Raw genomic sequence first — 25,271 nt, forward strand, 5'->3', positions numbered from 1 at the left:
TTGGATAGCTTTTATTGCAATAATTGGTTTATTAGGATAACTTTTTTTAACTTTTCCGTGCCCGTTAGTGGTTCCCTATAAGCCGTGGTCGCCATGCGTCCACGATAATAAATCATCGTTGTCAACAAGATGCCAAGGCTGCGAGAGGGAGACGTGAAGTCTATCTGAATCTTGAGTTAGGATTAGGGTTGTCACCTTTACTGAACAAAAACTGGTCCTTCGGGGATGAGGGCGTGGTGTGTACGCAGTTAATGTTGAAAAAAGGATGCCATGTGCGTTGACATGCCATTCTACTTATTATATCATTTTCCTGCAGAGAAATCAACAAAACGTTTGTACTGGAAATAAGTGAGACTTTGCTTATTGCCTTCAGCCATTTCGTGCTGTTAGCTCGTGAGCTCTCCCGCGTATTTTCTGTATTCGCTTATCTTTGCGGAGCTTGCCATCGGCTACTTATTGTGGTAGTTTCTCAATTGACATTTATAAAATGGCAACAAAAATTATCGCGGCACCACGGCCAGAACCCGGTCAATGGCAGCCTGTTTTAGGTACGGACCGGCAATTGGCTCTATATAAAAAAACCAACCAGACCGTTCGAAAACCGGGAAGGCGACAACCCTATCTCGCATACGCGTAACAGCTACTGAAATGTGTATAGGAGGGTAACGATAGTACGGCAGAGACGAAAAAAGTATAAAAAATGTAACATACGCCGCTCCTGAGCAATGAATTTGCTCTACACTCCGAGGGGGGTGGGGCAATGTACAATACTCGGTAGACACCCGCCTTCAATGCCCGTCAGTGATGTTAGCCCATACAAGCAGCTCTCGTAATGGGAGAGATGCTGTCCCCAACTAAACTTTTTAGTTGGGGGGCGGGAGATATCCCCAGCATCTGAGAATTTAGGGAGGCCTAGATTACAATCAGAAGTGAACAAAAATGTCTCCTAGTAAGGAATACACGTAGCACGTACCACATAGAGTTTATTTACAATATTTTTTAAATCACTTTTCACGTTTTCTGTGGCTCGGTCACCGCCCTAGTGTGAAGAAGCCATGGTGCCTAGTTTAGAAATGACTCCCAAAATAGTTCAGGATGTCATTGGAGAGAACAGTCAAGCGTTCTTCCGCGATCGTGGAAGAATACTCGGAATGACACTAGTGAAAAGGTGGAGATCCATTCTCGCAATCGCCACAGTATAGCAAATCTTTGCCTAATTACACAGTTTGGGGAACAATAGAAATGAAAAAAATGGAAAGCTAAGACGCAAACAGGAACCCATAATGAGCCTGATATTGTACACACCTATTGCCCCACAAACTTGCCCACATCAATAAAAACAAAAGGCTCGCCATCATTAGGAGAGTACTGTAAAGTGGCCCTTAGCCACCGAATATTCAAGGCCACCGAAAAAGTCTTCAATTAGGGTGTTTATGCAACCTTGGAAAAAATCAAAAAAGAAACACTCCTGCCGCTGGAAGAAACAAAACCTTGATGGGCAGTGCTGTGTATATAGTATATAATATAGGCGCCTTCACGGAAAAACAACAACTGAATGCCTGCATTGACATGCTACCGATGCAGCGAATCCACATAAAAACTCCCCCCAGCCAGCCATTGGATGCAAACCTAGACCAAGAGAGCCGGCTATCCAGGTTAACATTGCTTCGAGGCGAGTGGAAAACCATAAAAGCACTGTATACACGGGCTTTCAATGTTGAACATACTCTGGTTACAACCGTCGCAGTGCAGTTCCCTGCCCATCTCCGTGACTGTGTGAAGCGGAAATCGAATCCATTGTCTTGGCGATCCCCCTTGAGAAATTATCAAAATGCAGCACACAAATCATTCAAATAGAAGCTCAAACTCATTACACACTCTTAATACAGCATTAGAAACATCATTACAGGGGAATACTCAAAGGCATCGGTAAGATTCTGCCGTCCACAACAAAGATTAAATCACATGGGAAGCAAGATGTGAAGGCCCAGAAGGGGCCGAGGCAGCCGACCAGGAATCATGACAACTCATATATCATGCTCATTGCAACGATTACTACCACACTACCCTTCAGGAGAAATATGTAGAATGTTTTCATCTTGGTATACCTAGGACCAAAATTCTGCGTGTTCCACAAAGGAATCTCATTGCTTCAGAATCGCAAACTCTGCGCATGATACAACGCGATTTATACATTCACAACTCTAAATGGGCGAAGGCGTTTGATAGGAAACAAGCGACGTTAATCTAGTGGTGCTATATTCGGAGCAAACTTGAACCCCCCTTCCACGCTACGTGCCATTTCCATGCAGCAAAAATATTTAGCAGGTGAAACGGCCCATTGCGTTAAGCGCGGGGGAGCGACCAGATAATGCCACAATGAAAACCAAGGCGGACGGCGAAGCTTCGTAGCTGCGATGGCGAAGGAGAGGGTAGCGGCACCTGACGGGCGAAGGGAATAGCGCCGCACTGGTTCCGCGTCTGAGCAGTGAAATGCCGATTGCGGCGGCCGCGCAGTTTCTTCACCCGCGGCAGATACCGCTAGCTTAACGTATCACAAGCGCTTGTAACATTATCTGGACGCGTTAGGCAGCCTAGTTTCACCTCCTATCTTATTCGTGCTCCGGGTCCAGGTCCGAAGTTTTGATCAGGGGACAACAAATCAAGCAATACATAATCCCTTTCTATCCAGAAATGGAGACAGGTCGTCGACTCGGGCATCTTGATCCAATAAAAAGGGCAGGGAATGAACTGCTGCGGTATGGGGCTCTGCACTCCAATTCCCTTCTGATAACTCCAATTCTTTCTTACTGAACGAAGCTCTTCTGGCGAAGCTGGTTCTTTACCTCTCTTTTAGAAAACAACAAAACATCAGAGTGACGAAGAAATTATAGAATAACGAAATTATGATTAAAGCAGCCCCAACCTTTTACGCGCACACCTTAAGACACACAAGAATCAATGACGTCTATCTTTCCTTGGCCACCGCGATTAGAAACCGTTAAGGCTAGTCTTTCTATCTTCGCTTACTTCCAATGTTCAAAAAATGTAACGGTAAATGCGCCAATTCCGTTACAAAGCCCTTCCTCGGCGTCGAAGAACCGCTATCGCATCATATATGATATTACTTACACGGAGTCCCTCTACGACTTAGCCGCGCGGGGGCGTTATCGCCGTGGCTGGTCGATGCTCGCGCTATTACCTTCAAATCGCACGCGACTGTACTTCCCATCGATGGAACTGATGACCGGCTACTGGCAAATTGAAGTGGATGAGAGAGACAGAGAGAAGACTTCATGTATAACCCCGGACGGCCTATACGAGTTCAAGGTGATGCCTTTTGGGCTGCGCGCGGCGCCAGCAACGTTACAAAGAGTCATGGACACTGTGTTAGCTGGCGTGAATTGGCGCACTTGCCACGTATACCTCGGCGACGTTGTGGCATTCACCCGGACTTGGACGAACACCTTGCAAGGTTGGAGTCTGCACTCCAGGAGTTTGTACTCCAGGTCTGTACTCGGGGCTCACGCTGAAGCCTGAAAAGTGCCGCTTCGCGTAGGAGGAACTGAAGTTCTTGGGCCACGTCGTCAACGCCGTGGGAGTCCTACCTAACCCGGCAAAAACTTCAGCCAAGGCGTAATTCTCAAGGCCGAAATACAAGAAGGGCGTGCGAAGATTTCTCGGACTGTGCGCATACTACCAGCGCTTCGTCGCAAACATCGCACGCATTGCCGAGCCACTCACACGCTTGACGAAAAGAAAGCACAAGTTTTGGCTTGGAAAACGACCAAGAAAAAGCATTCTGCGAGCTACAAAAACGCCCACAAAGCCCGTCTGTGGTCGTTCATTTCGACGAAAACGCCGAAACGGAAATGCACACGTACGCCAGTGATATAGATTTGGAGGCCGTCTTCGTCCAAAAGCAGAGTGGTTGCGAAAACGTAATCGCCTATGACAGCTGCGGTCTGTCGAAGGAGGAGAAAAACTAATTTGCCTCCGGGAAAGATTGCCTGGTTATCATATGGGCCATTTCAAAATTTCGCCCATACGTGTATGGTAGACCGTTCAAGGTTGTGACAGACCACCATGCGCTGTGTTGGCTCGCCAATTTGAAGGACCCCTCTTGCCGCCTTGGGCCATGGAGCTTGCGCCTGCAGGAATTCGATGCTGAATTGTTCATAAATCCGGCAGGAAACACTCCGACGCCAACTGTCTGTCCCGTGCCCCCGTCGATCCACTACCTGAAGACTCCGATGCCGACAGCGCGTTCTTCGGAGTCCTGACGGAGAGCTATCTGGCCGCCCAACAGCGTGGCGACACCGAGTTACGCGTTATGATCGACTACCTGGAATGACGCAATGCCGCCGTGCCTAAGGCGTTCAAAGGAAACTTACGAGCATTCAGCCTCAAAAACTCCGTTCTCGTGACGAAAAATTTTAGCCCCGGAACGGGAACGAATTACGTTCTTGTCATCCCGGCAGATCTTCGTGATGAAATTTTGGAAGCGTGCACGACGACCCGTCTTCCGGGTATCTCGGAACAGCTCGCTGTATTGCGAAAATCAAGGAGAAGTACGTCTGGCCCCGACTGACATCCGACGTCACCCACTACGTTCGGAGTGGCCGTGACTGGCAGCGACGAAAAACGCCGCCGACAAGACCCAGCGGAATACTGCAACCGATTGCCGTCCCGTCGAGTCCATTTCAACAGATCGGAATTGACCTCCTAGACCCGTTCCCTACGTCACGGTCACGGAACAAGTGGATTGTCGTGGCGACAGACTACATGATGCGCTACACAAGGACCGCCGCTCTTCCGAGGGGACTGCACAAGTTCTTCATAAGCCAAAATGTGCTGCGACATGGAGCCCCTGATGTCCTAATCACGGACTGCGGAACGGCCTTCACTCCGGAGCTTATGCAAAGAATCTTACGCTACAGCAACACGGATCACCGAAGAACTACGGCGTACCACCCCCACACGAACGGACTAGCGGAGCGCCTGAACAAGACAATCGCGGATATGCTGTTTATGTACGTCGACGTTGAACATAAGACTTGGGACGAAGTCCTTACGTATGTCACGTTTGCGTACAACACGGCTATACAGGAAACCACACAGATGACACCATTCGAGCTTGTCTACGGAAGGCGGCCGGCTACGATGCTTGATGCCATGCTTCCCCACGTGGAAGAAGACGACCTCAACGCCGACGTCCAAAGATGCCTTCAGCGTGCGGAGGAGGCCCGCCAGCTCTGTCAAGTTTGCACAACGGACCAGCAGCTGTTGGATGCTAAATGCTACAACCTCCGACGCTGAGACGCCGAGTACCGCCCAGGGGATCGTGTGTGGTGACTCCCATCCGACGACGCGGACTGATGAGAAGCTTCTACGACGATAGTTCGGACCCTACCAGATTATACGACCTGTTGGCTAACTTACCTACAAAGTGATGCCCGATGAAAATTCCGGCACATCACGACAACGCACACGACCCGAAGTCGTCCACGTGGTTCGCTTAAAACCTTTCTACACAGGATGACGAACTTCTATTTTTTTTATTTGTTCGGACTGTCGCTTGTGTTAGCATCGGGTAGCTGCATTCTTAGAGGGGGGGGGGGGTAATGCCGCGAATAATGCCATGGGTTTGTTTATTTGTGTTTTGCTTTTGCCGCCCGGCTGCGCTGGTCTGTGTTATCGGTGTTGTGTGTGCCAAGTGAGGCGCGTGTTCCGTTCTGTCTTTCTGTGCCGCATGTGTTATCTCTTCTGATAGGGAGATAGCTCCGAACTAACGTGAACAGCCTAGAATATTCTTCGTTGATCTACAGTGTTCTGGATACAATTCTACTATTCCAGAAACCCTCGCTCAGAGTGATAAATTCCCGCTCAGCAGATGCTGCGGCGCTCGAATCGCCGGAGCTCGCCTGCACACATCACTTGGTTGAGTGCTGTTTCGCTGCCTGTATTCTTTGAGTGTTTAGGGCAGCACAAGTTCGCTCCAATAAACGTGTTTTCCTTGAAGACAACTGCGTTGTCTTTGGCTTCGTGACAATATCTCTTTACATTCAGGTACATTCTCTTTAGGGTTAATATTGGCTCTGTCACAAAAGTTCCCGGCAGGATCTTTTGCCGTCGGCAACGCCACCTGGCCGCAGAGGGCTCCGGTCGCAGAAATTAGTGTGATGTCTAAGCTTCCAAAGGAGACCGGTCTAACTTGACCGCGGGCAACTGTTGAAGCAGGTCACGCTCCGCGTAAACGCATCTACTGCACCCTCTTAGAGAAAGAAAATAAGCCAATTTTCCTAACACCAGTAGGCAATTGCGGTTTTGTGTGAAAATGGGTAACAACAAGACGTAGGTGCTTTAAATGTTTTGGAAAGCGTTCGGTGGCAATGCGATAAAAGATTGCAAAACGTTTATGTGGCACAACAGGTTGCAGAAAAGTCGGGAGTCTGTCTACGACGGCGGCGGCTCCTGTCGCCCGTGTACCTCACAAACGGACAACGCGGTGAAAAACGCGCGTCATGTGTTGGATAGCAACCGTCGAATAAGTGTTACGATGATCGAACGGAAACGCGGAATACCCAAAATAATCGTTCATCGCATTTCAAAGGAACGTGTTAAAATCAGGAAAGTCTGCGCACAAAATGGTGCCGAGAAACTAAAGCAGTTTCTCTCAACCTTAAAGCTTTCGGAAGTGCACAGCAGTAATTCGCCAGGGGGCTGAATTGTTGTTATCCACTCGTTGCTACCACCCCTAAAGCTGTTGCCTTTCCTGTCTCGCTCCTCTCTAGTTGAATTGATTATAGTTTTTGTCCAATGCAATTCGTAACTCCCGCATAAGCAGTGCTCGAACGCCCTTTACCTGGACAGCACGAGCGGGGGTGCGGTTATTTTGTGCTTGCTTTCATCTCTGACGTGTCGGAGCCCTACGGCGCAGTTTCGAAGACGTCGTGTTTTGTCTTCCACTGCCCCCCATGAGTGTTGCTAACTACATGGACGCGGGGACTGCCGGTTAGTTGCATAGATTTTTCCACAAATGCACCTGCAGTTTTCTTAGCGCTAAATAATGGGGTAATGTATGACAAGTGCGAGCGGTTGAGAAGTTTGGAATTGTTATAAATATATAAACCACTTGCTCAATTTATGTTGTTACCCTTGGCCTGAAAGTTGAATCGAGGGTGAAGTGGGTATCTTATCAAAGCTTCTGCTGAGTGCGTAACGTAAATTTCAGGTAATGAGGCCTCTCTTTGGGGGCTAATCCACGGGCTGTTTGCATTCATGACGGCTTGTTCGGGCGGTGGCTAGAGAGCGTGGCAGCGAACGAGACAAAACGACTGTTTGTACCCCGAAAGCTCTCCGCCCTTGAAGTCCTGATGAGTGGTTTGAAGAAAGAGCGTTTGTTAAAGTGCCTGGATTTGTATTAAAGCGACGAAGCGGTCCAAGAAATGGTCACAGGGATCACAGGTTGACGAAAATCAAACCATCCCTGAAAGAACTAGGCATTCGACGCTAGGCAGGGTAAAGCACCTGCGACAATCTCAGTGAAGAGGGTTTCTGCGGACCGCTTCCAGGGTGCCTTCAATGATTGGATAAAGAATAGGCAATGGTGTATCGAATCAGGGGGGAAATGCTTTGAAAAGCTATGAAAGGATTTGAAACTGATATTTATTTAAGTTTCGCCAGCGTTGCGTCGGCGTGTTAAACCCTACAATCAATCAATCAATATTCATTTGTTTGTTTATTTATTTAAAGTACCCTCAATCGCAAAAACATCGAAGAGGGGACTTTGTTTTTGAAAAAAAATACAAGTAGCAAGTAACAAAGCGGCAAGAATGTAACAGACTACACACGCTGGTAGTACAGACAACAAAAGTAGATAATAAAATACGCTAGTGGTTATTCTGGACGGCTGCGGAGAAATATTTGTGTGCTAAAGAACAAGCGGAAAGCGGAAAGCGGAAAGAACAGGCTATAAAGCAAACTACAGAAACTTTGCACAGAACTACACAAGAAATTCGCAAAACATGCGCACAACAACAGTTGTTCAAGACAAATGAAAATGAGCAACAAACAATAGAACGACAACACGAACAGAAACAATATCACGTGGAATCACTACACCCGAAAAAGGCAAACAACAATCGGTGAAAAAGATTTGAATCTGCTATTGATGCGTTGTCACCGGGAAAGTGGTGTGATTTGGTCGAGGTTAGCAGCAAGAAACAATAAAAAAACGAGGTTGTGTGGCAAAAATGTTCGCGACTTTGTGGGCGTGGTCGACACGTGAAGAGGGATGGGATGGCCTTGCAAATAGTTCACTGGCTAAGCAATGGTGGCGATAAATTTTAGTGAATAAGCACAGACGGAAAACTCTTCTTCGTAATGATAACAGCAGCGGTAGTTGCAGAGTTAACTTCATTTGTGTCGCGCTAGCAGTTCTGTTGTAGTTTAAAAGGATGAAACGGGCGGTGCTATTCTGAACAAGTTCGAGGGTGTGTTTCATAGAGGTTTGATTCGGATCCAAAATTAAGGCAGCATACTCCAATTTTCGTCTTACAAGATTTTTGTACAATAACATCTTTAATAAAACCGGAGTTTTGCGGAAATTTCGCCGGCGGTAGCCTAAGGTCCGGTTGGCATTATTGGTTATGTATTCGATGTGTGCTTTCCATGAGAGAGTTGAAGTTATGATTACTGTTAAATAGCAATAAGATGAGACATATTTCCACTGGCCGCCACTAAGGTTGCAAACTGAAGGTGGTTCGTTTTGGCGAGAAAATTGCATTAGTTTGCATTTGTCAGGGTTCAGTTTTATTTTCCAAGTTTTGCACCACCGCAGGATACCATCTAGATCTGACTGCAGCGAAAACTGGTCAGTGTCATTCTCTATTTCTTGATAAAGGACGCATTCGCCAGCGTAGAGATGGATACAAGATTAAAAACACTTCTGGAGGTCATTAATATATATTAAAAAGTAGTGGGCCTAAAACAGACCCTTGGGGAACACTTGAGGTTACAGAAATCAAAGAGGAATCGTAGTTGTTTAGGGTAATGAATTGAAAGTTGTCAGTGAGGAAATACTCCAGCCACGTTAATAATTTTCGATCTATTTTTAGAGTGGAAAGTTTCAACAGTAATAAACTATGATCAACTTTATCAAAGGTTTTCGAGAAATTTAGAAAAACGCAGCCAACTATGGATCTATTTACTAGTATGGTATGTAAATTGTGATTAAAGAGCAGCAACTGTGTTTCGCATGAGTATGAACGCCGGAAGCCATGTAGCGATGAGGCAAAAAATTAATTCGATTCGAGAAAACTGAAAAGGTGTGTTTACAATCCGTGCTCAAGAGCTTGCAAGGTACGCTTGTTAACGAAATGGGGCGGTAGTTAAATGGAGAATGTTTGTCACCTGATTTCAACAGAGGGATCACCTTCCCGATTTTCCAATGTATCGGAAGCGAACCTGATTTTAATGATTGCTGGAAAGTATTTGCTAAGAAGATGGATTTTAGTTTGTTGTAGGAATTTCGAGGTAATGTTATCGGGCCCGCAGGCCGATGAAAACTTTAAGGATTCAATCAGTTTCACTATTCCGGCCGGCTCAATGACAATAGGAAGCATTGGAACAAAATCAGCCTGTGGTAAGGTGAGGCATTCATTTGTGGAACATGGGAGCGGAAAGAAATTTGAGAAGACATTGTTGAACTGTGTAAAAACTATGTATGAACAAAATGTATGTAAGCTATGTATAAACAAAAAATACCGGGAAGTTTTGGGACAGTCCATGTATACGCCGATGCTGAGTGGAAGGTAGTTTAAAGAAGAAGAATAAAATACTTACAAAACTGCGATTTGCTGAGCCATGCTCTCTACTCCTGTGAATGTTTTCCCATCGTCCGTCACAAGACCAATGTTAATAGGAAAAATACACATACCGCCTGTTTGCGGCGCACCTAAAGTAAACAAGTAGTTTCAAACCGGTAAGAAACCTGTCATTTTGATCCGCAACAGCTGAAACACACAGAAAGCGCCACGGAACGACACGGTAACAGGCCATTTTGCTGGCATGTTACTATTTTTTGGGTCATACCCTTTTCGCTAAAAATTTTCATGACCCGGTTCGTAATTATTTCTTTCGTGTAAGATTGCCTTTTAGTTTGGAGAAGAATAATTAGTTTGACTGCGAGGCCGTTGGTTGATTTCATCATGCATGGTTGCACCTCCACACAAACTATTTTGTTTATTTTGTGCAATATATTTCATGCCCTTATGTCTACCATAAGAAAATATTCCTCTGTCAACTAAGAAATTCATACTTTCTGAAGTCTGAGTAAGTTAAGAAACATAATAGCAAATAGGAGATAAGGCTCAAGAGATGGAGTAAAAACAACAGTAAAACAAACTAACCTAAGCGTTTGTAACCATGAACGGTGACACACCAGATAACACTTCTTGATTTTGCGTTTAACGGCGATACTGGATATCACCCTATGATATTTTCATGCATGGTACTTGAATTTAATATGCTGAGATTGACCTGAAGAAGCACATTTCTCAGCACACAGCATACCCAGCAAGCTGTCTCCAGCAGCCGACTGACACCTGACAGTATAGGTGCTTTTTTCATTAGATTTCATTTTTGCAATCCCGTGTTACGAAGAGCTTCATTTAAAATTACGTGTTTGGCATGTTCTATCCGTTTTTTGGTGCTTTTAAAATAGCCTTCAACTGCAATAAATGATCTTTATTTATACTTCTGGTCGCGCTGCCACAAAGGACACGCGTTTTGGCTTTTCGAAACGTGAATATTTTATGCCCTTTTTTAGAGAGGTTGTTGATCTTATCTGTTGCTGCGCTGAGCATCTTCATCTCCTCAGACACTGTCTTAACGACACGTCATGCTTTTTTGTGCTCGCGGTATTGGCAACTGTGGTTTTTATTGTCAGTGACCAAACTTTTTTGGTCGAAATAAAACAATTTGAGCAACGGTATTTCGGAAACCAAAAACTGATGCAAATTTATTTCGTGCAATTAAGAATTAGCGTTTTGGACGAATCCGTTTTGTAAATTTAATAAATCGAACGCACACTTCTTTTTTCCTGCTTAAATGTGCTAACATAGGCATTAGTCATAGCATAGAGACGTTTAAGTGCGGTACCATCCTATATGACTCTATGCATTCGGTCAGACAACGCCGTGTAGATTACATACTCTGCTTAGAATCTTCCTATTCCGAAGTAAAAGGCCATAGACGGTTACGTTTCAACAACCTGTTTTGATCGCAGCCAGGTCTTAACCTTGAGTGCTTTTTCAGCATTGGTGGGAACAAGCGGAAAAATGCAGTAGTAACGGCGACAACTGCGTTACTTGGAATTGAGTCTTCAGTTGGTTGGCTCTACAAAATTTTGTTGTTCTTTGTGGGTGGCCTTTGAACGAATCGACCATCCAACAGCAACACCATTCGAAGATTGTTCTCAGTCGCAAACCCTCCTGTTCGTCCATGGACTTCCCAAGGCGGCCGGTATTGCACTTTGCCGGTTCTCCTGGCACTCCTTGCAGTGCCGCACAAATTCTTCGATCTGCGCATCCATCTTAGGCCACCAAACGTAGGACCTCGCCATAGATTTCATTGCAGTCACTCCCGGGTGATTAGCATGCATCAAGACGAGGACACGTTTTTTCAGCACCTCAGTGATTGCCACGCGGTTTCCCCAGACCATACAATCCCGATGCACGGACAGTTCGTTCTGTCTTATCTCGTATGCGCCGTAGTCTTTCGGTACCTCTTTTTTTGGCCAGCCGTCAATGATCCATTTCCGTACTTCCGATAGCCGACTGTCTTGGGACGTGCAGCAAGCAACTTCTGCTGCAGTGATTGGCGGGTACTCGGCGGCTTCGAAAAGCAATACGTCGCCTGGCGCTTCTGCCTCCAACTGAAATGCTGAAACCGGTAGCCTGCTCAAGCAATCCACGTTCGCGTGATCCTGAGTTTTGCGGTAGTCAAGCTGGTATTCGTACGCCGACAGCATTAGGCTCCATCGTAGCATGCGTGGTGACAGAACATCTGGTATTTGTTTCTCGCGCCGAAAAATTCCTAGCAGTGGTTTGTGGTCTGTGAGAATTGCAAATTTTCGGCCGGCTAGGTACTGGTGAAAGTGACGCACTCCAAACACCATGGCTAATGCTTCTCGGTCTATGGGAGCATAATTCCGCTCAGCCTTCGTTAAAGTCCTTGATTCATAGGCAATGGGTGGCTCATTTCCCGTCTCGTCAGAGTGAGCGAGTACAGCACCCACACCCACCGGAGATGCGTCACAGGACAGTATCAATGGAGCACTTCCGTTGAAATGCACCAGCAAGGACTGCGATGTTAGCAATTTTTTTAGGCCTTCAAACGCCTGTTGGTGCTCTTCGCCCCACTTCCAGGTAGCATTGTCATCAAGCAAACGGTAAAGCTTCTCGGCTATTTCGAATCTGCCCCGCAAAAAATTGTTGTAAAAATTCACCATACCCAAGAATGCCTGGAGTTCCTTCTTGTTAGTTGGTGCCGGGGCTTTATGGATGGCCTCGACTTTCACCTCGGAAGGGTAGATGCAACACTTATCAATGCGATGACCCAAGAACTCGAGGCTTTCCTGAAACGACTCGCATTTGTTTGCTTGCACTCTGAGTCCAGCCTTATCTAGGCAGCCAAATATCTCCGTGAGCATGCGTTCATGCTCCTCTGCCGTTTCGCTGACCACCAGGATGTCGTCCAGGTACCCAGCTACTTTAGGTATTCCAGCAAGAATAGTGACCATTGCCCTTTGAAACAGTCCCGGTGCCACAGATACGCCGTACGGTAGCCGGCGAACTTTGTAGAGCCCTTGTACCGTGTTTATGGTGACCAGTTCGGCAGTGGTGTCGTCGACTACAAGCTGCTGGTACGCCTGTGCCAGATCAAGCTTCGAGAAGAACCGCCCCTTTCCTAGCTTAGCGAATAGCTCCTTGCTGGTGGGTAGAGGATATACATTGCTCTTTACTGCTTGGTTCACTGTGCTTCGATAATCTCCGCCGATTCTGAGCGAGCCATCCTTTTTCCGCACCACGACAATGGGTGTTGCCCATTCGGAGTATTGGGTTGGCTCCAATATTCCTAACTGCACAAGCCTATTCAGCTAGGTCACAACCTCATCTTTCAGCGCAAACGGAATGTTTCGGCATTTCAGGAACCTTGGCAGGGCGCCGTCCTTCAGCTCGATGTGAATGGGCGGTAAAACAGCGCCAGGCAGAGACCCGCTGAACATCTGCGGAAATCGGGCAGCGAGAATTTCTCGGCTCCTGCCGATGGAATGAAGACCCATTACTTCTATCTCCAGAGGTCCGAACCAATCGCGGCCAAGCAAGGTGTTCCCATCATTCTTGACAACCAGGAGCGGCAACTCGCAATTTCGAACCTTGAACCTCACTGGCACCACGGCTTTTCCCAAAATCTCGATACCCTCTTTCGTCCAGGTTACCAGCTGCACGTCCGGCTCTTCCAGTTTTCTACGCTCTGACACCAGCAGTTTTTGAAACTCCCGCTCGCTGATAATAGATCGCGCTGCCCCAGAATCCACTTCCATTTTCACAGTATCTCCGCCAATCTCGACATCAACTACGTACAGTGGTGATCTCGCTAAGGGTGAACACGGGAGCGCGTGGCCGCCGCTACTATCAGAGCAGCCTACCGTGCCCTGTGCGAACCATCACGCATGCGCTGTGCGTGCCGAGCGAGACTATGCTTTCAGCGCGCGCACAGCGTCATCGGAGCGTCTGCGCGTCGTCTGCTGTTTATAGCGCGTGTGGCGGTGGAGCTAGCACCCAGTGTATAAATGAGTGGAAACTATAATTCACGTGAAAAATGTTTCCGTATGAGCGTTAATTCGTTCTTTAGCTCCAATACAATGGTTTCGGCACAGCAGCGTAACACACCCACATGTTTCAGACTCATTCAGAAGATCAAGCAGATATTAAGAGCACTTTATTTTTGCAATTGCTTACAAAAAGTCTTTTAAATGCACAAAATGCACGCAATTCAAGGCTTCGACGGTGGTCACTCAAAGGTGGCGTAGGCGCTACGACCTTCATATTCAATATACAGGGGAAAACTATCATCCTATACATTTTTATATTTGGCCATTTTCATGCAAGAATCTTGGAATCGCAGATCAAAGCAAGGTACCATTAGCAGACGAGACGCAACATAGCAGACGACGAGCAGAAGCTCCGATGACGTGATGCGCGTGCTGAAAGCAAAATATCGCTCGGCACGCACAGCGCATGCGTGATGGTTCGCGCTGGGCACGGTAGGCTGCTCTGATAGTACTGGCGGCCACGCGCTCCCGTGTTCACCCTTAGCGAGATCACCACTGTACTTCGGGACAGCGCTTGCTACTTGGCCGATGCTGAATAGGCTATCGTACTCTGTTCCTGTGCCACCCGTAGTCTGAGCCAGCTGATCCTGTGCTTGCGTCTTATTTGCTTTGCATGCTCCATGTGTCCTTTTCCGGAACACTTGAAGCACTTGGCATTTTTGACACCCGCACCGCACAGCTGCGTGGTTGCCCAAACACCGAAAACAACGCTGCTCACCCTGCTGACGCGCCCCCGCGACACGTTGGCTTCCGTGGTTTCCCGCATTCGGCATTTTAGCTCGCGAGCCTACTTCCGCGGTCATTTCTAGCTGAGCTTCCGCTTCTCGTCGTATTTCGCTTATAGCTTGGTGCTGCTTAGCTGTAGCCTCTGCCGTGACTGCAAAATCGTACGCTGCTTCGAAAGTCAGTTTTTTTTCCGCCAGTAGCCGTTGTTGCACGACTCCGTCGGCGATTCCGAAAACCAACCGGTCACGCAGCATTTCAGTAAGCGGAAACTTGTCCCCGCCGAACCCACAGTTTCCAGCTAACCTTCGCAAGGCAGTGGCGTAGTCGGCCACAGACTCGCCAAATTCCTGGTCCCGTTTCGAAAACACGTACCTCGAATACAGCTCGGATGGCTTTGGCTGAATGTGGTTCTGTACGGTGTCAATGAGGACCTGGTATTCCACGTACGGCGGTCGTAGGGGCTTGACGAGCGTCGATATCAGGGAGTACGTTTCCTGCCCGCAGCAACTCAGCAGCACCGCCCTCTTGTCCACGGCTTCCGACACCTTGGGCCGTATTCTGCTGGGCATCCGGCGCGCCTCGGATTAGATCCGAGACGCAATCCGGTGCGGTCACGTGAGGAGGCGCTCGGATGGGGTGTCACGCGATTGGCTCGGAGCGTTGACGTCAGCCGGCCTGCGTCACGCGGCTTTATTTTTGCTATATTTTGGCGGTTTTGGTGACGTCACGTAGCCAAAGCCTCCCGCTCGTTCTCCCGCGACCGGCGCGTGAAATCCGGCGCGGTTGACAGCGCATCGGATTCTGAGATGGCTGCGTATATGCCGCCTGTCTTTGCACTTTTGTTGGAGCTGCTCCCGTGCCTGAGCGTCGACTAAGCGACGGCGACTTTCAGCGCCGTTTCCGTGTCAACAAGGGCCCGGCGCGGATGCTGTGCGACGCACTTGACGAGCACGTTAGGCCTTGAGGTGCGACGGGGCTATCTACGGAAGCGAACGTGATGTGCGCGCTGAGGTTCTTCGCTACCGGCAGCTTTCACAGATTGTCGGTAGCGGTGATACTCTTGGCATGACGCAGCCGTCGGTCAGCCGCAGCATTCACGCCGTTGCCGAGGCGCTGAAATTGGAAGCCCTTATCGGCCATCGAGGTGCAGCGAAGTGTCAACAGATACGAAGGTGCTGTGCGTGCTTTGCCCCTCTTCGCAACTGACAGTGTGCAAAGTGTTTTCTGCCCATGAAACACTGTCGCACCCCGCCGCCAGTCGCAGCGTTCACACTGTGGTGTCGGCACTGACGGAGCTCGACACACGGGGGTTTTGGATACCCCGGCGACGTAAGCACGGTGTAAGTACTACTTGTTTCTGGCTACGTTTGTTACGGAAGCAAAAAATGATGTAGCCCCATTGTTTTGCATCGAAGGGAAAAGAAGCGCGATGTCTGAAAAGCAGTCACTGAAATGCTTTTGTTTTGAGCGGTGTCGTGTGGTGGCAGTGATCTCCCATAAATTTCGCAATTGTGAATGATCAAATAGTGTGTAAAAAAAATAACTTAGCAGATGCATGCATATGTAAATAATCTGTTAACTCTCCGGCCTATGTTCGCCTAAGTGAAATGATATCGAAAAGGTATGTCAAAAAATGTAGCTAAAATGAACACGTTCACAGGTATCGAATAGGGTGGCGTCTTGAAAGAAAAAATGCTTATAAAGAAAGATGACGTATCGTGTTGGGCGTCTAAAAGACTTCATAACGAACCGTGTAATATATTCGTAACGTATGTCGCCCTCGCCCCGCCCCCCATCATGTGTCAACTGCTTCGGCGCCTTGTCACTTCGGCTGACATGTTTTGCCCTCCTTGACACATAGTGAAAAAGTGACAAGTTCAGCTTGTCGGCTCGTTTTAAGGGTTTACCGATTTCGAAATGCGGGGTGGGGAGCGGAGGTTGTGTTCCCCAGTTGTACCGCATAGACGGGTGGGAGGGCCCTTTCTATAGTTGTAAGTAACCAATTTTCCTCTCAGGTCGCCTGCATGCTCTAATTCCCCTGCTACGCGAAACAACGAAGATTAAAGAAAAGGCACATACAACACAGCGACGTCGTTCGTCGTTGCATGTAGTTGCGGAATGAATCAGTTCTGAGTAACCCAGTTCTTTGTATTCTTGCTCTTGTTTATTACCTTTTCCTTTTTTATAACTGTGTACTTGTTTAATGCTTTAGTACATAATTGTGTTATGTATTTCTTTCAGGTGTGCGACGCCTGTATTAAGGCCCTGACCGTAACTGCCGACTACAGTGCCTTTGTGTGACTGTGGCTGTTCACTGTTGCGCGCGACGTGTAAAGCCTGGTGGCGAGTTCTGGGGTTGATGGTGGCCACCTGTTGGAGTCGTGGCTCATGACACCCCCCGCTCGTCATCCAGGCCCCAGACACCTGAAGAAAAGTACAATGCCGCACATGCTTCGATGTGGTCTGTCGTGAAGTGCAACATTGCAGTTCTCAAGAGCTGTTTTCCTTGCCTGCAGTAGCACCAGCTTTTCTTCATAGGCCTCCTCTAGCAGCCAACATTGTCAATGTGTGTTGTGTGGCTGCCTGTTGGAACGACAGACGACAATAGCTGCAGCAGCAGCAAGTGGACGAGGGCAGTGATACAGACGACGCGGCTGAGGAGGTGCCTGCCCCCGACATGTGGATTCTTGCTCCTGAAGGACAGGCAGGTGCAGAGCAGGGCAACCAACGCATCATCAGACAGCTAGGTGGCACTAAACGTGTCATTTTTAACTTTCGTTTCTGATTGTGTGTGGTGTGCGGTGTTTGTTTTGTTGGGAGAAAGTTGTTTTGTTGTTGTTTCAAGCAGCATATACTATGCCCTGAATAATCTTCTCTGATCTACAATGTTCTTTATTTCAATGGACGGTTCGAGAAACACTTGCGCCGAAAGATAAAAGCGTGCAGAGCAGACGCCGCGGCATTCGATTCGACGACACTCGCCTGCACAAGTCACTCTGTTGACCGCTGCTTCGCCGCCTCTGTATTCTTTTGAGCTGTTAGGGGAGCACAAGTTCGCTACAATAAACGTACTTTTCCTTCAAGACAACTGCGTCATCCTTGGCTTCGTGACAGTATAAGTACGCAATCTGATCGTGCGCAAAACGCGCACACATGCGTTTTGAAAAACGGGTTTAATTCACTGCACAAGCGAGAGTGGCCGAACAATGACATGGCGTTAGGAAATCGATCAAAATATCGTACTCACGTCACAGTCCTCTTATATATAACTGCCGGGCAACAGCGTACCGTTTACATCGCTTTTCGTCCCAAGAGAACGCCCTTGTGGGACGAAATCTTTGTGTAGCAACTGTACTGAGCGTTCAAATATGCCTCCTTTAAAAACAGCTGTGCGGCGCGCAGCGCTCCCTGGCGCCTCATAACGGAACAAAGTAAAAACATAAATGCGTGTAAACCTGTTAAACTAGCATTAGCAGCAATGGCAGTGCCCGTGAAAACACACAAACAGGAAAGGCTTTGTTATATTTAAACAATTTTATTCATTCTAGCAGTATTTCAAAGTTATGAGATTTTCCCGGAAGGCGTTGACACGCACTTCCGGACATGACGTACTGCCCGCGATCTCCCGAGGCATGCTCCGAGGGCGGAGCTTTGGCGATTTTACGTCATTTTGACGTCACGAGCATCCGAGGCGCATCGGATCAGCAGAATACGGCCCCTTGTTGACGGCACCGTAGAGTTCGATGCGCTCGACGTATTCTTCCCATGTCGAATTTCCATGCACGTCAAACTCCGAAATGCGACCACCGAACGCCATCACGCCTGCTTCCGGCGGCCCGCACGGGCCAGACCGTGCCTCGTCGCCAAAGTAGTGACCAAGCAGAGACTGCTGCTCCAACAACAAGAACGTTTATTGAAGCGATAGCGCGGCTTAAATAGTTCAGCGCCGATGCTTATCGGCGCTCACAAAAAGAGAACGAAAGGCGCATGCTCGCCTGCCCGTCCTGCAGGTCACAGCACGACCTTACTTGGCAGGATATCACAACGCACCTGCGACGTTGCCTAAAACACCCACTAATGTTTCCTTTCAGTTTTCGCTCGGCCGAAAAATGCGGCACGTGCAAACCGAGTGTTTCGAGTGCACTTTGTGCAATAATAGAGAGTTTTAGCTGACCGTTCTTGACGCTCCGCTATGCTCCCGACGTCCCGCTCAGCACAACCGGAGCGTCAGCAGCCGAAAGGCATTTAGCTAAGCGATAACCGTGTCTCCCTCGACGGGGAATGATTCGCGTGACTGGTCGTTTCGCGTGCGCCTGTAAACCTAAACTTCAACCTAAAGGAAACATAACAATTTTTGTTTGCTCGCCCAAACAAAGCAAAATACCGTGTTTCTTGCCCTCATTTAACATTTTTTTGTATAATGTAGTCGCTGACATGGAATAATTTTTATAAATAACAATAAACAAGCCGATAAAATTTGTAATAGCCAAGCCAAGGCTGTCTTTCTCGGCGCTGCATAGAAGCAGCCCCGCGCTTCGGTCGACGTTTTTCGCTTCCGTTCTAAAGATCTTTGAGGTGTGTGGCACCATTGCCTATTCGGAAGCGCTTTCGCGGCTTCGTCGGTCGTGTTTCAACTGAAGAAACGAAGTTCGCCGGAGCGCGCTCGCGTTGCGGGGGCAGCCATGTTAAAATTCCGCCCGGTAGCGTAAGCTGCCGCGACGGTCCGCTAAGAGGCCCCGGTTAGCGGAGCGTGGCCCCGCTCCGGTATCGCCGGTAGCGCGCTAGCGTGCCACGCATGCGCAATGGCGCCCCCGCTTGCTATCGGAGCGGAGCGTACCGTCAGAAACGGTCAGCTAAAACTCTCTAATATTTTATTAGAGTAAACTGAACAACAATGCACTATTTGTTTAGCATTTGCCGCAAAGGCGAATGTCACCTTGTCAACTGCAGCCTTTTTAATACCATGAAAAAATGCAAGTACGTACCATTCCAGTTGCCGGGCTCATAACTTGTCAGAACATCTTTCCTAAGAAGAAGTAACACAAATATCTTAGGTTTTTAATGTAATGATGCCTATACAAACACTTAGGACACCGGAATATGTGGACCGGAGGTTAAGATCAAGATAGCTGTGAAACTATATGTCGCATAAGCGGGGTGATAACGTCTACCGCGTTACGGATACCAGAAATATTGTCAGCGTCCATATTATTATCTCAAGTTATTCTAAGCAATGTGTTTTCTTATTGCACGGTTTGAACCGCGTTGAGGGAGTAGTGTCTCCGAACTATAAGACTTAACTTTTAATTATCAGCATTCTTCAATTAATTGTGCTCTTTTGAGTTGAGACCTTATGTCGGTTCGAACACTGAATTACCGCTGCTAAGGCTTTGTCACAAGATTGTTGCACCCGTGTTACACGAGGCAGACTTTCGCTAATATAACACGATTTCTTAGTCACGCTGCTTACGTTGGCCTTGGGAACTGCGACGATTCCGAAAGGGTAATTATGGGGAGATGAGGCTGAATGTATACCCTGTGCTCGCCCAATACCTCGGAATGGTATTTCTCTTAGACGTGAACACAGTTCTCAATTGTGCCGACACGATTTATTAGGTGGTAGTCTCCAGCTGCACCAAGTTATTGCAGCCGTTATAAATTTTTCTCATGTCACAAAATGTTCAAAGAAAACCTAACACCACACATTTTTAAGGGCCCTCGTGGCTTACACTCGGCGATTACGCAAGTGTTTTAGTTGAGAAAATTCGTTTCTCCTGCAGAATGCCACATACATTGAAGAGATATCTATCAACAGCAATAACGCAATATATGCACTGAGATCCCTTTATAGTACCATAACATTTTCGTTGGAGTTCTGAAGTGGGGTAAGTTGGAAAAGAATAAATAAGATAGTATTGTAAAAATTTATCCATCATTACATCGGTGCCCACATGTACAAAAACAATGACTGTATTAGCGGGTTATTACTATTGGCGCTCAGCCGAGGCGGGTACTTTTCTGCTTAACGTACTCTAACGCAATCAAAAGTAGAAAACGTTTCTTGTAATGCTTTAGTGCCGCCTGAGCACTTGCGCATCGTCTTTAGTATGACGCTAGTTTGGTGATGTTGTCGCAAAAACGGTGCCACACAAAAGCGAGGCCGACTGAGCGCATGTTGACCACAAATGTTCTTCATCAAGCTTCTGTAAATATAAGGCAGTACAAATTCGGATTTCGGGTTTCAGAGCCGCTCTGTAAGGACCAACACCCATACTTTCTCCGGGCTCAACTGATGTGGAAAACTCCTCACAGAGGTTTTTTTTATGCGGGCTGCACTTAAGGAGCCGAGGTGGTCCGCTTTTACCCAAGCACGAATCAAGGTAGCCAAGCTGTTGCGTTTTTATGTCTGTGACCGGAAACGCCAACCCCGGATAAGCTTGAAAACGCGATAAAAAACACCAAGACAGGTTTTCTATATTATTGTAAGGAAGCAGTCTTTTTTCAACACAGCGATACCACGCATTCCTGTGTAATCTGTAACGATAGGCATTCAAGTAATCGATTTATACCACATCAGCCCCTAAATATTGTAGTAAAGAACACGCATACCTTTACACGTTTCTGGGAATCATCTCTACAAAAGACTTACGTAGTGACAAAAAACACGGCATCCCCATCTTTGTATTTTGGTGAGTTCTTAGTTGCCTCTTGTTTTGCCTTAGTTATTGCGTGAGTGCCGTTGACAGTTTCATAGTAGCCGGGAGCAGTCGCAAATACCTCCTGAAATTAATTTGAAAATCCGGTCCGTGACAATCCTATCATGCACTTCCATGGCTGGGAGCCAGTAGGGCTAAAACAATACATACCCGCGCTACGTCATCGTCAAGAAGGGTGGATTTCACCAGTGAAATCTGTACTTTAAACTTTTTCGTATTGCGAAATGTTAATTGCACCTGAAAAGACAGAGTGATAAAAAAATCACGAATTTTTAATCGTACGCATGGCTTAACTAAGCGAAAAACAACTCGATGGCAAAGATTTAGCTCAATCTACAATTAGAACACCAGCAGCAATGTTTCTTCTGACTTATGCGTAACGTAAATAATGCTCGAATTAGAAACCTGCATTTGGCGATCTGTAAAAACCTGTTTCTGGTGATTAGGTGGTGGGGTCCTAATTGGTGATGCAGGTGATAACACCTTGTTTGATGGGGCACAAATTTATAGGGCAATCAGTATTTATATTTAGGAGATTTTATCAACGTCAACTCGAACATTTAGTATGTCACCAGTACCATTTCCCGATACAGGTGACATGTGACTTTCCGGCATTCGGGTTAACCAAATCAGATGCCAGGACAAAGCAAGGTCATAAACGGCACCGCGACAACCTGGGGGGCTTTCGTACAGTGAATCAGCGGCGGAAGGTGCTGTCTGACAAATACTGAAGTGACCAATTAGTGGTTTCAAGGTCGATTTGTATTGCTTTCCCTCTAAAGTTGAACCTAAGTTCTCGTTCATACCGCTCTTCCATCTGTTCCTGGAAAAGCTCTGGCTTACATCCAACAAGACGTACTAACTCATTGTCATGCCACGACGAGCCCATTGGAGCAGCCCTGTAAGAGCGTATTTACAATCCGCTTTCTGGAATTCATGTGCCAAAAGCTGAATCAGCCTTCATATTGAAACGAAATATCCGCAAAGCATCGCTCCTTGCCACTATTCAAACTAAAATTCAATGGAGCCATGCCTTGAAAAAACGGTTCTCCCAGCACCAAGAGCCACCGCCGAAAAACTGCAATGAGTCTTAGGATTGCAACGCTGCTTTTGGTCTAGACAAAATTGCGGATCTTCTATCCTTAGAAAAAACTTTGAAATCATTCAAACGACGTTTTATTTCCTGTCATGTAAATAAAACATTTAGGTTGTGAAAGTTCAGTAGGCAGAGAAAATCGGGAACTGAAGGCTACAGTGCTATGTTTAGATACCCGCCGCAGACGCTGAAAAACTAGGAAGTTTTGCTCCTAATCCCAACGGTGTTGCTCCATCCCAGCCGTGGGGGGCTGCCTATTTTTTGTGCAGGCGGAAAAAACTAACACCCTTGTTTCGATATGTCCTTTGATCCCTCTACTTGCCGAAATTATTCCACAGCACACCACTACCGTGCGCTCATAGATCGTGGTGCAGCTGAACCTCCAAAAACTTAAACGTTAAACGCCCCCTCCCGCGCTCCCAAATTTTCAAATGAAGAAACAAGCGCGTAAAGAGCATATGTAACAGAATTGAGGGGAAACTCAATGACCTGGACCGTGAAGTCACTGCCACATCCTTAAACAATAAAAATTAAGCAAGTTCACACTGACGCGTACGACTTGCCTTTCACGACCATCACGACCGTTTAGGTTCACGATTGTAGCCGATTTGCTTCTTCTCCGCAGCCGAAACGACGACCTTTACTCCATCATTGCTGCCATAAGTATGAGCTTCATTGATGTTTTTGGATGTGATAATCATTGGGCATCTCTTTCGAAAGGCGTACGCTATGATGTATCCTTCTCGTTCCCAGCAAGTGTTGCCACGAATACGGCGAACGCTGGAGTTATTTTTTCAACTCTTCTCGATTCTCTCTGTGTGGGTATATTTCGCTTGACCAAGCTCGAGTGGGTATGTTTGGCCGCCAAATTGATAATTTTTCTATCCTCATTTTGCGAAAAGTTCTCTCGAACCCTGTCAGACGATATTACGTTTGGTGGTACGTGTAATAATGTTCTAGATTGCGGAAGCAAATAGAAGTGTTGAAGTGTTTTCTACATGTCACGGAGCGTATCATATCCAATCGCCCTTAGATCGCTGTATATGGGTCGGAGGGTTACGAAACTAAGAACGACAAGGATTCCGTTAAACAACTATTACCACAAAAAAGTTTTTATTTTATATATAAAGCAATTTCTGTAGTTGACATATCCAAAATTGAACGACACCCTCATTAGGAAACACAACTGCTCCAATGAAAATTGGTACATACACCTATTTTTTTTTACTGTGTAGTACTCTCGGGACAAAATGTCGACCCTGATAAATACAAAACTTCACGCCATTTCAGGGGCAAGGGTATTTATTCACCGTTTTAAATCTGTGGACATTCCCAAACCATTCACGACCATTACCTTTCAAAAACAAAAAAATGACCGAAGTCAAACTTGTTTTTACATAAGCGCCGGGAACATTAAACTGGAAATATTTTGTCTATAAAACCACTACGATGCCGTTATAATTGGGTGGACACGTAAAATGGATGCGCATGAGGTTATGACAACTATCCTGCCCGTTTGGTCAGGGAGTGTCGCATATTTCAAGGGCCCTACAATCGTATTTCCACAACCTCATGCCACGGCCTCCTCACTGACAGCGTCCGTAAAGGTGGTGATGAAAACATTATTGCAACACCTCCCTATGATATTCTAACTTTTTAAGTGCGAATGCACTTCTTAAGCGAGCCTGAAGCGTCCGCCGCCGTCCGCATAGCAACAGCTGCGGGTGCGCGCGCTCCTCGTCTTCCTTGGCAACGGGGGGAGATGGGCGCGCGCTGCCTGGCCGCTGACATGGCACATACCCACGTGGGGGATTGGCCAGAAATCTCCTCGTCTTCCTTGGCAACTGGGGGAGATGGGCGCGCGCTGCCTGGCCGCTGACTTGGCACATACCCACGTGGGGGATTGGCCAGGAATCGGGTGTGAGAAGGGCTAATGCACCCGCTTAAAGGAGTACTGACACGAAATTTCAAAGCTGAGATCCGCTCTAGCAATCAAGTACAACGACAACACAAATAGGTGTCTGTGAATAAATGCATCTTTCTTTCTTTGTAGTCGTGTGTGTGTGTGTGATCTCTCTTTCGCGAACATTACCGAACCGCGCAAATTCAAGTCGTGCATTCGCACTTTCACATTCTTCCCCTCGGGGAAATGCGGGGAATTTTTTTCGAAAGTTTTAGGAAACAGAGCGAGAGACTCTGAATTCTTTCTGAACATTGTGAGCAAAACTGCAATATCGGTACTAAATAGAAAAAAAAAACTTTCCATGGCTCTCCCGTAAGAGCAAAAGAACAAGTTACTGCAAAGTATTAAAATCTTCTCTGCATGAATGCCAAACATTTGGAGGTTTCCTACAGCTTCTGATTTGACAATAAATGGCATTTCTGTCAGCAGATTGGAAGGACTAGCCACAGACGTAGCCTTAGTATATTGAAATGTTACCTGATTTGTTAACATTTATAACAAGTAAATAGGTTTTTCTATAACAAAATATTCTGTGTCACAAGGCTGCATTTCCGCCTCTACAGCTCCTCCTCTATAGCAATGCCAGTTTTCCAACACCGCACCTTAAGACACAGTACGTTCGGCTAGGAAGCACGAAAGTTTAGGCACGAGAAATCAAGGTTTTGTGCGCCTCTAATAGGCACTGCAATGTGCCATTTAGGCATATTAGGTGAGAGGTGCTGTGGTTTAGTCACGTATAGGCTGAATTCGTATTTATTCCAGCGCCGCATTTTACGCGATTTTTGACTAGCAGTAAAAACAGTGGACACGTTTTGTTCAGTTGGAAAGTAAGTTATTTTCTTCGTGGAAATGAGCAACAAGACCGTTGCT

The 25,271-nt window shown here is 46.9% G+C and overlaps 1 long non-coding RNA gene across 1 annotated transcript in view; it reads right to left on the bottom strand.

Moving 5' to 3' along the window:
- The window catches only part of LOC144167067 (uncharacterized), a 140,542-nt gene extending 118,962 nt beyond the window's left edge, over positions 1-21,580 (bottom strand). Inside the window, exons 1-4 of the long non-coding RNA XR_013321836.1 lie at positions 21,493-21,580; positions 21,276-21,406; positions 19,612-19,652; positions 9,847-9,958 (exon numbers count right to left, since the gene is read on the bottom strand). This is a non-coding gene — a long non-coding RNA (uncharacterized LOC144167067). The remainder of the gene's footprint in view (positions 1-9,846; positions 9,959-19,611; positions 19,653-21,275; positions 21,407-21,492) is intronic.
- Positions 21,581-25,271: the final 3,691 nt, after the last annotated feature.

The sequence above is a fragment of the Haemaphysalis longicornis genome, unplaced genomic scaffold, assembly GCF_048455015.1.
Source record: "Haemaphysalis longicornis isolate Haplotype H1 unplaced genomic scaffold, Haemaphysalis longicornis Haplotype H1 scaffold_2, whole genome shotgun sequence".
Lineage (NCBI taxonomy): Eukaryota > Metazoa > Arthropoda > Arachnida > Ixodida > Ixodidae > Haemaphysalis > Haemaphysalis longicornis.